Raw genomic sequence first — 12,737 nt, 5'->3', positions numbered from 1 at the left:
TATGCTTTACAGGAATGGCATGAAAGAAATGAATAATCACTAAACATTCAAGAAATGAAGAAAATTTTAGTCTGCATTGTACAAGTATTTCTCTTAAAAAAATAACAACAAAAACTTCAGTAAATTTACATCCCTTTTTCTCCTGCAAGCAGACCTCAGCAAATAATTGTTGTTGAAATGGAAAAAATCCAAAGTGACTCTTATTTCATTGGTTATTTGTTAATGATGTTTACTTTTCACGATACAGCAGAAGGAAGATTTAGTCAGGCTCAATCTTTGCTTTGTTAAACTGAAAGTTTTAGACTTAGAAGAGCAGGCTTGAGTAGTATTCCATTTTGTAGAAAAACCACATCTTCTTTATCCAGTCTGCAACTGATGGGCAAATGGGCTGTTTCCAAATTTTAGCTATTACAAATTGTGCCACTATAAACATAGGTACACATATATCACTGTGATATGATTCTTTTCTTTTGAAAAGATACCCAGTGGAGGGATGGCTGGGTCAAATGGAACCTCTAAACGTAGTTCTTTGAGGTATCTCCATATTGATTTCCATAGTGATTGCTCCAGTCTGCACTCCCACCAACAATGGAGAAGGGCTCCTTTCTCACCAAAACCCCACCAACATTTGTTATTGCGTGATTTCTTGATAGCAGCCATTGTTTGTGGAGTGAAGTGGAATCTCAGTGTTGCTTTCATCTGCATCTCTCGAATGATCAGTGATGTGGAGCATTTTTTCATATATTTACTTGCTGCTTTTATTTCTTTGTCTGAGAAATATTTGTTCACCATGCACTAAACAAAAATCCAATGGGATTAAAGATCTAAATATTAAAAAAGAAACACTAAATTTGCTGGAAGTTAAATTAGGCAGAAATCTGGAAGACATTGATATAAGAAAAGACTTTATGAAAAAATCCTCAGTAGCACAGAAACTAGCAGAAATAATCAACAATTGGGATCTTATATTAAGAAGCTCCTGTACTGCAAAAGAAACCATCAACAGAACTAAGACTACCCACAATGTGGAAAAAGAATTTTACCAGCTGCTCCTCAGACAAAAGACTACTTTTTATCTAGAATATATAAAGAACTCAACCCCCCCAAATATAAAGACCTGATTCAAAAATGGGCTTCTGAAATGAACAGAAAATTATATTTTTTTGGCTCAACCAATCACACCTGCATGCCATTGGCAGTACAGAGATTTGGACTCTGGAATCAAGTGGAAAAAGTGGCTAGAAAAGGAAGACTTGGAAATTTGGAAGTTTCATGAGAAACAGTGTAATTTGCTTTGCATTTTAGTGGTTTCTCTATTGGTTTTGGAACCGTTTTGTCAACATCATGGGCTGAGGATGTATACGGGAAGTAGCTCAGGATGGTAAACCACAAGGGCAAGATGACAGAAGGGTTGTTACTTTCACCGATTTAGTGGGAGCTCTGCCATGGGATAGGTTGTGTAGGGATTATGTGTGGAGTTGTTTCCAATGTGAAGAAGAACAGTGAAGAATTGTGGCAAGTTTTACTTAAGGTAGAATGAAGGTGGCACTCATTTTACCTGGGAGAGAGAAATAACAAGATTAAAAAGTAAACTAAATTGAAAAATCATAACACTCTGTGTAAGACAAGGCAGAAAGAAATTATTTATTAAATTAAGTTGTGCATTGATAGCAGCAACAGCTTTTCCAGGTTCTGCAGTCATCTGAACAAAATTATAGACATTCAGCACATTCCATTAAAACAAAACAAAACAAAAAGAAACAAAGAAAAGAATAATATCCAGAAAACAGCAAAGTTCTGTTGTATATATATATATAAATTGAATTTTGGGAAACTTTAACGGTGCTGCCAATTTAGAAAAAAGTCATCCCAATTTACTGTGTTGAGTTGGCATTGTACAGAAATGGACAGCCATATTGGCCTAGAAATGTTAATTTTTTTCATTTTTTTTCCATGTATACAGGGGTAACACATTGTACTAAATATGTAAGGTCATATCTACCTGGGTTTGATTACAGAAACTAATAAAGTATTCTCTAAATAATGAAAAAAGAATAAGATAAGACTATAAGAGCAAGAAGCAATTTAAATATGGTCAGGGACCATTTTCATCTCCAGAATTGAGGATTATTTTAATGTTACATCATTGTCTTTTCTCTTTTACTTTCCTTTTTAGTTTTATTGTAGGGTTCCCTATTTTTAATATTCATACAGATATTTCTTTAACTGAAATACCAAATAGTTTGTTTGGTGTGAAAAACTACAATAGTACACAGGATCCTAATGAGATAATTAATAATGTGAAATAGGAAGTAAAGGGCTAAAGGTGTAGGGAAAGTGGGAAGGGTGGGGGAAAGGTAATAAGGGAGAGGAAAAAAATTATGAGAAACTGAAAAATGGAAATAAAATGTTTGTAAATGGGGAGGGGAGGAGGGGGTGAAGGGAGGGCAGGGACAAAGGGTAAAAATGAGAATCAAGACCTATTATGTAAAGGTGCAGAATCCCAATGATGAATGTAACTGTACTGTATACCTAGATTGTACCAATAAACTCAATAAAAAGAAAAAAAATAAATTAAGTTGTGACAACAAGTATTTGAAATAGAGTTCACAGAGAAACAACAGTGGAAAATGGATGCACCTTGAGACCATAATGTTAAAGCACACAAGCTTAAATATCACATAGTTTTTCTTAGATGAGTAACTCAAAGGATAAATGAATCAAGTTGCAAAATAGGGAGATTGATCTTTAGCAAAAGGGCAGGAGATAGAGAGATGGAGCAGGGAGGGAGTAGAGGTGAAATAGATGGAAAAGAATATGTGTTATGTGCATGTACCATCCCCTGACAATGAATATGTACTGTAAACATGTGCCATTAAAGATGAAAAAATATGTATTAAGTACTTGCTGTAGATGAACATTCTGCTAAACATTTTGGATCCATAAATTCATTTTATCATCCCAATGACCCCCAGGGTAGCTACTCTTATCCCTATTTTAGAGATTAACAAAGAGCTTCAGAGAAGCTTGTGCAATGGGATGATTGCACATGCCATTTGTTATGACAGTATTAGAGCTTAAAATCAACTGGAATGGGGCAATTTTAACACACTGTATTTTGCTGCTACTCTAAAACATGCTTTCTTTTTTCTCTTAGTGGAAATTACTACTTTTAAAGACTTCACCTGGTTTATTATATTTATAAATGGGGAAAGATTCTACAAGATTACTCCTTAAGGGGAAATATTACTAATTCATCAAAAATATGTTCCTGCTGGATTAAACAAGAAAAAGACTTGAGGTCTGCCCTGAATTCATAATACAGGCTCCAAAATTCTGACTTATGCATACACGTATGATCAATATCACCTAACTTTTCTAACCTTGCTTTGTCATCTTTAACTGTGAGTGGCAGTAGGATCTCTGTGGAGTTAACCATGCTCACGTATGTAAACACTCAGCGCAGGGTTTTTAGGCAGTGATTATAAGGGCTCCCCAAGTGTAAGTCATGACTGCACTGCTTTGATATGGTGGTTACCAGAGCTCCGCACAATGACTAAAGTTTAAGAGAACTATCAGTGCGCAATAACATGAAGAAAACTTGAGATTTAATGAACTGGTGAAGTTTGGAACATACTTTTAAAAACAAAGTTTGCTTGCTTCTAGACATTAGCAGTTTTTCGTGTGTTTGAGAGCTTTCTGTCCTAGATTTAATGTGGGTATAGACAAAGAAGAGCCCTCCTGAAACAGTGAGAGAAGATGAAAACAATAAGCTCTTTCCTGATACAGAGTGTTTTGGGTTGCGCTCTTTAGAGGAAAGAAGGATGGTAGATAAGTAAAGAGAAAAAGAAAATAAAAACCGTACCAAAAATGTGGCTTTAGGTAAAAATCTAGCCTCTTCCTGATGTGAAAGTGCAAGTCAGAATTGCCTTGTCTTCAAGATCCCAAAAATGAATGCAACTGTACTGTATACCTAAAAAGTACCAATAAACTTAATGAGGGGAAAAAAAAAGAAATGGGTTGGAATTTGGGGCTTTTTCAAACCTCATATTTACTAGTCCTTGGATAGTAGAGACAATGAGAGATGTTTCCAGGCATCATTGGATGAGCTGATTCCTGACAGCAATTCTGACAATTCTTTGGAGACCTTAAGGCGCAAGCACTTGCAGTAGCCTTGGGATGAATGAACACACAATGAAAAAAATCTGTGGAGGGCAATGGCAGCCCTTAGAAGAGAAAGCTGCTCTAAATTACTAAAAACAAAACCAAACCAAAAAAGTTTGCAGTAGTGAATAAGAAGTTTAGGAAAAAGCCACTGTGAGCAAAGAGACTGACATGAGCGTCACAGTGGGAATATATAATCACAACGTCACGTTAGGAGTCCCTGAAATTGACTCAAGTCATCTTACAGGAGCTGGTATAACACTGGTCTCTTCACCTTTGGGGGACAGGATCCTGGAGAAAGTACAGGGCCACGGTTGCTGAAGAAAGAGGTGGGACGGATTGCATGGGTAGTAGCTTGGACATTGCTTATATGTGGGTGTGTGGAGGCAGGGAGCGCCATGGTGGATGGTAAAGTTCAGCTCAGCCTGACAGAAAACGAGATCTGTACATCTGTCTGTAGTTACTTGTCCTTGAAATTACTTGAATTTTTCAAGTAAAAAATGATTTTTTTTCAGAACCAAGATATTTGATTGGTGCATGTATTTACAATGTTGAAGTTACAAGGTGAAGGCAAGGTGAAAGAATTGGAAAGAGAATGCTCAAAGACTCTTTTAGGTGGACCACCTAATCATGGGCTAGACAGCAAAGATAAAATATTTTCCTTTTGCAGTCTCTTTTATGTCTCAAGTACTGTGACTTTAAGTAATGTTTTCCATTTTTTTTCTTTTTTTTCTGAAATTCCCATCTTGTTGGCTTTTCCCTTGGTATGTTCAAAGACATATGGAAATATAGGTCCCGTTTGAAGGTATATTTAGAGACTGGGGTTTATCTGATAAATCCCCAGACTTGGAAGACTTAACAAAGGGGTAGCAGCTGGATTTGGATTTTGAGAACAAATAGAGATAGAGATCTGAACATATATTTTGACCTCTTTCTTTTCACTGACCTTTTTCTTTTTATTCTGATTCAGATGATTCAGATGTGAAAGAAATAGCAGGGCACTGCAAACTACTACCCACAGCATTTTCTTGGACCCTAGTAAATTTTATACAATATGAAAACAAGGTCACTTCCATTACTGTAAGCACATTCCTACCAGGCTTGTCACCTCTGCTATTTAAAATGTGCTTTCTGAAACAGCAATTTGATCATGTATTGTCTATAGCATTTCAGTGGCTACTGATGCCTCTGGTTCCTGTCAGACCTGATCTCTGGCCAGGTTGAGCTCACTTACTGTTAGCTGGTTCCCCAGGCCACATTGTATACATGCTGGCTGCTCTTACATCTCTGTTACATCTCTGTGTTTTGTCTTGGCTAATATTGTCCTCAAATTTTTTTGAATAATTTGGATTCAATTTTAACTCTCCTGGGAAGCTTCTTCTTCTTCTTCTTCTTCTTCTTCTTCTTCTTCTTCTTCTTCTTCTTCTTCTTCTTCTTCTTCTTCTTCTTCTTCTTCTTCTTCTTTCTTCTTTCTTTTCTTCTTCTTTTTTTTTTTTAATTCTCCCACAAGTCTTAGTGAGAAATTTTAACTGCCTGGACCTGCCTGATCTCTCCTATATCACACCGTCTTCTAACTGCCTCCTTAACTGTCTGTCTCTCTAATTATTGTCTACAATATTTGCAACTATATCTTAGTGACACTTTGGTTCCAATATTTTAACATATACTAGGCAATGAGTACATGTTTGAATGAATGACTGTATCATTTCACTTGTAGTCAAAAGAAAGTCTTATAAAAATTGATCATGTTACTCAGGATGTATGGTGGACAAGTTATGTTAACATGATTTCATGCTGTGTATGACAGTTGGAAAAGCTGTAGTACAAGTGTATATTTACTTAACTTTACCTTTATTAAATAGCTTTAAAAATAAATTTATTAGAAGTATTTAGTGTAATTCTGGTGATGCATAGTCAATTAAGTCACATTTATCTTCAAAGAAAGTCGATGTTTCTTGAAATTTTTAAAAATTCATTTTAACCAATACATAAAACCAAAATTGTACATATTAATGGGATACAATGTAATGTTTATTATATATATATATATATATATAATTATGTAATGTTCAAATCAAATTAATATCTTTGTTCTCAAATATCATTTATTTATCATGAAAACTCAAATTCCTCTCTTCTACCTTTTCGAAATCCACACTTACAGTTTCTATGGTCACCCTACTTACTGGACAATAGCACACAAGAACTTCTCACAATTAGCTACCTCTAACCTAATACTCATGGATCAACTTTTCCCTTCCCTCTCTCCCAGTTATCCTCCCTAGTCTCTGGTAACTACTGCTGTATGCTCAACTTCTATCAGATCAACATTTTTAGATTCCACACATAACTGAGATTATATGCTACTTGTCTTTCTGTGCCTAGCATGTTTTACTTCTCTCAAAATATTTTTAATAACCCAGTTGGTTTAATTTCCTCATGGTATAAATGAGGTTTACAATAAAATAGACAATTAACTTGACCCCCATTTTTTCTTGAACTTTATTGTTTCCACAATGTAGTAGACATATTGACAAATATCAAAAAATACAACAGAACGTAATGTAGTCAGAGGAAGAGGTAAGGTGATTTTGGAAAGGAGTAATAGAATGAAATTATTAGCAATTTTTCATTTATAACTCATCATTCTAATGAAAGTGTTAACAGTAGAGAAAATGGCTTAATCATAGAGCAAAGTAAATTAAAGCAGAAAAAATACAAAGAAAAATAAAAAGCAAGGTAGAGTTTAAACTGAGATTATGACTTAAGGAGCTCCATCAAAGCTTGAATTGCTATCAAACTTTTGCTTATACCAAGTAAAAATTTGTTTTGAATAGAGGCACATGAAAGAAAAAAGCTTGTACTAGGTTCTCAATAATCAATGTATCTCCTAAGAACCATGCAATGCAGGAGCTGGCAGAGCACGGTCAGCTCTTCTGTGATCGTGTATTATGAACCTTACAAAGTTCTTTCTTACTAAATGGAGAGTCCTGCTTTGTTAAGGAAAAATATAACTTGTTGAAATGCAGTCTCCTGAGCTACGTTGGAAAGACAATGCTGCAGGAAGAAGAGATTAGTGAGGAAAGAATGCAAGGTTTTAATGACAGTGCTTTTTACTGTGTGAATTCTGTACACTCTGAGGTCAACCTCAATTCCACTTTTAGACTTTGCTTGGCTACCATCCTTAGAACCACTACAGTTGTTTGCATAAAGTCCAAAATTGGTTTCTCCTCAAACTCTCTCCTTTCTCTGTTTACCTTTGATAATGTGTGGTAAATGTGGCATAACAAAAGTACACACCGTCTGTAAAATACACTTCGTTTTTGCCCTGCAAATTTATGCCCAAGATGATTTAGACTTGGCACCCTTTTACTCCAGCAATAACAGGCAGTGATTTCTTTTTGAGGTATTAACAATTATCTGAAAAATTTCATGCTCCTCGAATCCAAAATTTGTTGCTAATATCATGAGGTTTTTAATCATCCTACAGGAAGTGAAGACATACTATAAATTGCTAAAATTAATCATAGTCCCCACACCTGGAGAAAAGTGTAGCTGAAACACTTGAACCATAAAACCAGATGGTACACCATGTTTATACAAGGTGTTTGCCCAGAAACTAAACCAGATTTGTAAACACTAAATCAATATTTGAGGGTTAGGTACCAGCTGTTTTTCAGGATGCCATTAACTTACTGGTGCTCATCAGCCATCTCAAATAAGAGGCATCTTTCAGCCTGGCCACGTACCTACATTCCTCAGTTTCACAGCAGCCAAGTGCACATTTCAACCATTTCCATAGGACTCAGCAAACCTGACACAGATTGTCACCATACTACCTTGCTTTATTCCTCAAGAGTTTTATTCATTTAGTGCTAGCAATAACTAACTAATGGACTGATTGTTTATTTGCTTGGGATCCCTTCTTAAATGTTCAGTGACCAGTGACTCACTTCAACTTGCATGTGCTTTTTTTTTTAATTTGCCATTTTACTGTTGCCAAGGACCTCGGTGGTTTACACTTGCCATACATCAATAAACTTTTTTTGTTTTAGTAGTTGGAGAGATCATATGCTCCCCTATGACACATGGCAGAAGGGCCATAAGAGAAGTTAAGTATTTTATTAAATTATTTGTTTAGGAACCTCTGAAATCAATAGGCTAAATGTATTCTGACAAGAAAGCAATAAAAAAAGATTGTTTCTATGATTCCTACTTCATCAAGCTAAACATTTCAGCAAAAGCTGATGTGGTTTCCAAGCTTTTATGTTTACTTCCATTAAACCTGAATGCAGTCCAGATCTCGTGTGTGTATTTCCTGTCCCAATAAATGGAAATGCTGTGGATAAAACAGGAAGTTGATCTTTATAGAAGAGTCTTGTTTGAAGTAGGGAGAGAAACTTGGTAACTATAGATACCTTTAGCACATTATATTCTATAAAGATGAAACTTTAAGTTAGAATCACTGCCTTATTTTGACTTTTGATAAACTGTTAGTTATATCAGTTAACTCCTCGTGACACATTCCTTCATCTCAAATGGGGCAAAAATTTCTGACAGTGGGGACTGATTAAAATAATCTTTTCAAAAATTGATATGGATTATCATGATTTAGGCCGAAAATTATTATTCCTAATGTTCATATTATAATTTAAATACTTTATAAAGTGTTACAAACATACACCTTAATCAGAGGTATGTATGCCCGATGTAAAGTTGGAAAGCTATGCTTATGATGTTAGTTCATTCTAAAACAATTTGCAAATGCAGTTGAGGTTCTTGTACTAACTTTGTGTATCTTCAGATTTAAGGAAGTTTTGATAAAAATACCATTTTTTAGGAGATGATTTGAGGAGAAATTGGGGGTGATGATGGATAGTGTAATTATAAACTTTCATGAGTGATTAAATAGATAAAACTTTCAAATAAATTTGGCAAATAAAAGAGTTTATTATGAGAATACACTATGAAATCTAAACTATATAAAACAGTTTAGAATTGGTGTTTGAATTAGCAGATGCTATCAGAACAAACTTGCCTGTAGCTATCATATGTGGTCATGAAGTCAGTGGTTAACCAGAGCAGAAAATTAGTTATTTAATAAATGATGCTGAAGCAGCCAGCTGTGTGAAAAACCATAACAATAACCTTTGGGTTTCTATCCTCTAGGATATCAATTATTGGTGAATTTTTAAAAGTATGGGTAAAATTGGTACAAACACAAAAATGAGAAAAAATTTACAAGATTGTTGCCTAAATTGGTAAATCTAATATATTCTAAGCATAAATCAATATAAATAAAGGAAGAATTTGTTGACCATATGTACATTAAAATTAATGTGATCAATATTTTAAGGCTATTTTAGAACAAAAATTTGGAATAGTTTCCAATTAATAAATTAGAACAACTAAATAGGGGTAGTCTATGAGCAACTCAGATATACCAGTAATTAAAAATGGTATCCCAAGAAAAACTGGGGAAAAACTGGAGAAAAATGAATGACTTACAGGTGAAATATAGAAAATTTACAAATCTACTAGACTATTAAAATATATATTTTATAGGGAAATGGGAAGGGTAGGGGAAAGGTAATAAGGGAAAAGAAAAAAATAGGAGAAAATGAAAAAGTGGAAATAAAGTGTTTGTAAATAGTGAATGAAGGAGGGGGTGACGGGAGGGCAGGGACAAGGGGAAAAAATGAGAACCAAGACCTGTCATGTAAAGGTACAAGAGCCCAATGATGAATGTAACTGTATACCTAAAATGTACCAATAAACTCAATGAAGAAAAAAAAATATATGCATTTTAAATGGACATCACATAATGTATTCTTCCTCTCAAGTTAGTACATAAATTTAATTTTAAGTTTGTTTTTGAAGTTAATGCATTCATATTATTTACATTCAAAGGTAAAATCATTGTATACTCTATTTCCTGCTTACACTTCAATTCCACAGCATAACCAGTATTTGAAATTTCTTGTAGAGATTTTTATTTATGTGTTTTTCATTAATATCAATGAGGCCTTGGTGTAATGTTTGTGTGGAAAAAACTGTTACCAGTGAAATTTGATAATAGTCATTCTGGAAAGCAATTTGGCTATGCAAGATTTAATATTTTTAATTCTTCATTTGAAGATTCTCAAAGAAATAATCAGAAATCCATTATCAATTAAGATTGTCAATCTTATTCCTTAGTAAATAAACAACCATATTTGAAATGCATTTCCTGTACTGCAAGGCAAGTATTCCATTCTTTTTTCATTTTCATTTCCGAGTTAGACTATGAGTGTTCTTATCCTTTGAAATGATAGAAAAGAATGATGGAAGAAAGAAAGAGGAGAAAGTACATGGAAGAAAGAGAGGGGTGCAAAGATTTATAGTGACTTACCTTTGCTTTCCAATTTGTTCATTCATTAATTTATTTTGACACAAAACATTCAGCTTCTTTTCTGGACTAGCAATGTTCTAATCATTGGGGGTCCCCTCTCATGTGACTCAGAAAATAATCCTTACATAATTATGTGATGACAGCTTGCTTTCCTAATTTCAGAGAAATGTTATTGTTTGAGATCTTTTACTTGATATGATTTTATTTTTTAAAATTCTCTTTTTCTCTACCCCTTTGTTCCCTCCTTCCTTTCTTTTCTCACCCTTTTTTTCTTTCTTTCTTTCTTTCTTTCTTTCTTTCTTTCTTTCTTTCTTTCTTTCTTTCTTTCTTTCTTTCTTTCTTTCTTTCCTTTCTCCTTCCCTCCCTCCCTCTCTCCCTCCCTCCTTCTCTCCTTCCTTCCTCTCTCTCTGTCTCCTCTTTTTTCTTTCTGTCTACAAGTTTTCAGTAGGAACTGCTAAGTCACTAACTTGGGCTCAAACTCGCTGTCTTCCTGCCTCAACCTCCCAGGATTACAGGAGTATACCACCATGCCCAGCTCAATATAAATTTTAAATCACTCTATGCAACCACTATTACAGAAATAAAATTAAAAAAAAACTCCACATACAATGCAACTATTCTAGAATTCTAAATAGAATTACATTATATTTGTTACTAATTTTTAAAAAACTGGCATTTTTATAATATCACCTGCACATGTAAGATTTAGGAATTCCTCTAAATCTGTCCAGGTCAAGTTTTAAGTCCTAAGTTATTTTATAGCTTTTTGTATAATGTAGAGATATTCTTGTGCAATTCAGGAACATGGAAATGAATAAAGTGGAAAGGGAAAAACAGATACACTATAACCTAAGAATTTTAATGAATTAGATTAAAGGAGCATCATGATGAGTAGTGAGTTAATAGTCAACAATTAACTCTCATAGTTTGATAAGAAAATAACTCACATGAAACAGGAACAGATAATTCATATAAAATCAAAAGACCAATAAAAAAAGAAATCATACATGGCCTCACTACCAATACACAGTAACACAACAAGATAGCACTATTTATACAACACGATACAAAAGTGTAACTAGTGATAATTCCACTTCCAGACCAGGATACAGGCAAATTAGTGTTTTGTACACTGATAGAGGCCTAAATGGCTATGGCTTCAGTGGAATGTTTTACCAATTTTCTATTAATGTTAAATATAAAAAACGTTTATTAACTCAATTTTTGAAGTTTATCTGAAAGAAATGAAATCAATTGATTAAACATAAGATTACATCATAGTGCAACAACAGTCTAACATAGTGCTTTTAACAGAAACAAAGCTTCATCTGTTAACATGAAAAATGTTTATAATGTTCTTTAAAAAGACAGGTGCAAGCTGAAGAGTAATTAATTGTGTGATCTACTTTTTTTTTAAAAAACAAATACGTGAAAATAAGGAAAATACTCCTGCTCCCACAAGTCTAAATTTGTATATTTGAATATGTGATGAATGTAGACAAAGTTTTGAAGTTATGTACACTCAGTTATTGCTCAAGGAATTAGATATGACTACTGCTAGGAAGAGAGATTGTTGTCTTTCAAGTGATATTTTATGAATTTCTATTACTGTACATTAATTTTACTTTTAAATACAGTTGTGAAACAATAGTTTTACAGTGTAAAAAGAAAGCAAAGCAGTTTACATTAATTTATGTTTTATATTGCTACTATTCAACAAGTAATTATTTGACAGAAAACATTTCAAATGTGATAAAGTGCAAAGTTACTAGAGCTATTATAAAATTGTTCCAACACCATGCCTTACTAGAGTGCTATTTTGTATTATTCACTTTATGTAGTGAGCGAATTTCATAGTACATCTTAGACTTCAGGATACATTTACACACAATTTTAATTTTTTTTTTTTTTTTTTTTTTTTGGTGCCGGGGATTGAACTTGGGTCCTTGCACTTGCAAGGCAGGCCATTGATTGCTGAGCTAAATCCCCGGCCCTCAAGATCTTTTTATATGCTTGAAAAATATTAAAGACTTAAATGAACTTTTGATTGGGTTAAATAAATTCATTTATAAGGGGCCGGGAATTTAGCTCAGTGGTACCACACCTGCCTTGCAAGCTCAAGGTCCTGTATTCATCCCTGGTACGGGAAAAATAATATATAGAAATAGATATAGATTTATAT

Source organism: Fukomys damarensis, unplaced genomic scaffold, assembly GCF_012274545.1.
Source record: "Fukomys damarensis isolate Sample0158 unplaced genomic scaffold, DMR_v1.0_HiC HiC_scaffold_1, whole genome shotgun sequence".
NCBI lineage: Eukaryota > Metazoa > Chordata > Mammalia > Rodentia > Bathyergidae > Fukomys > Fukomys damarensis.
Note: the sequence above shows the minus strand (reverse complement) of the source record.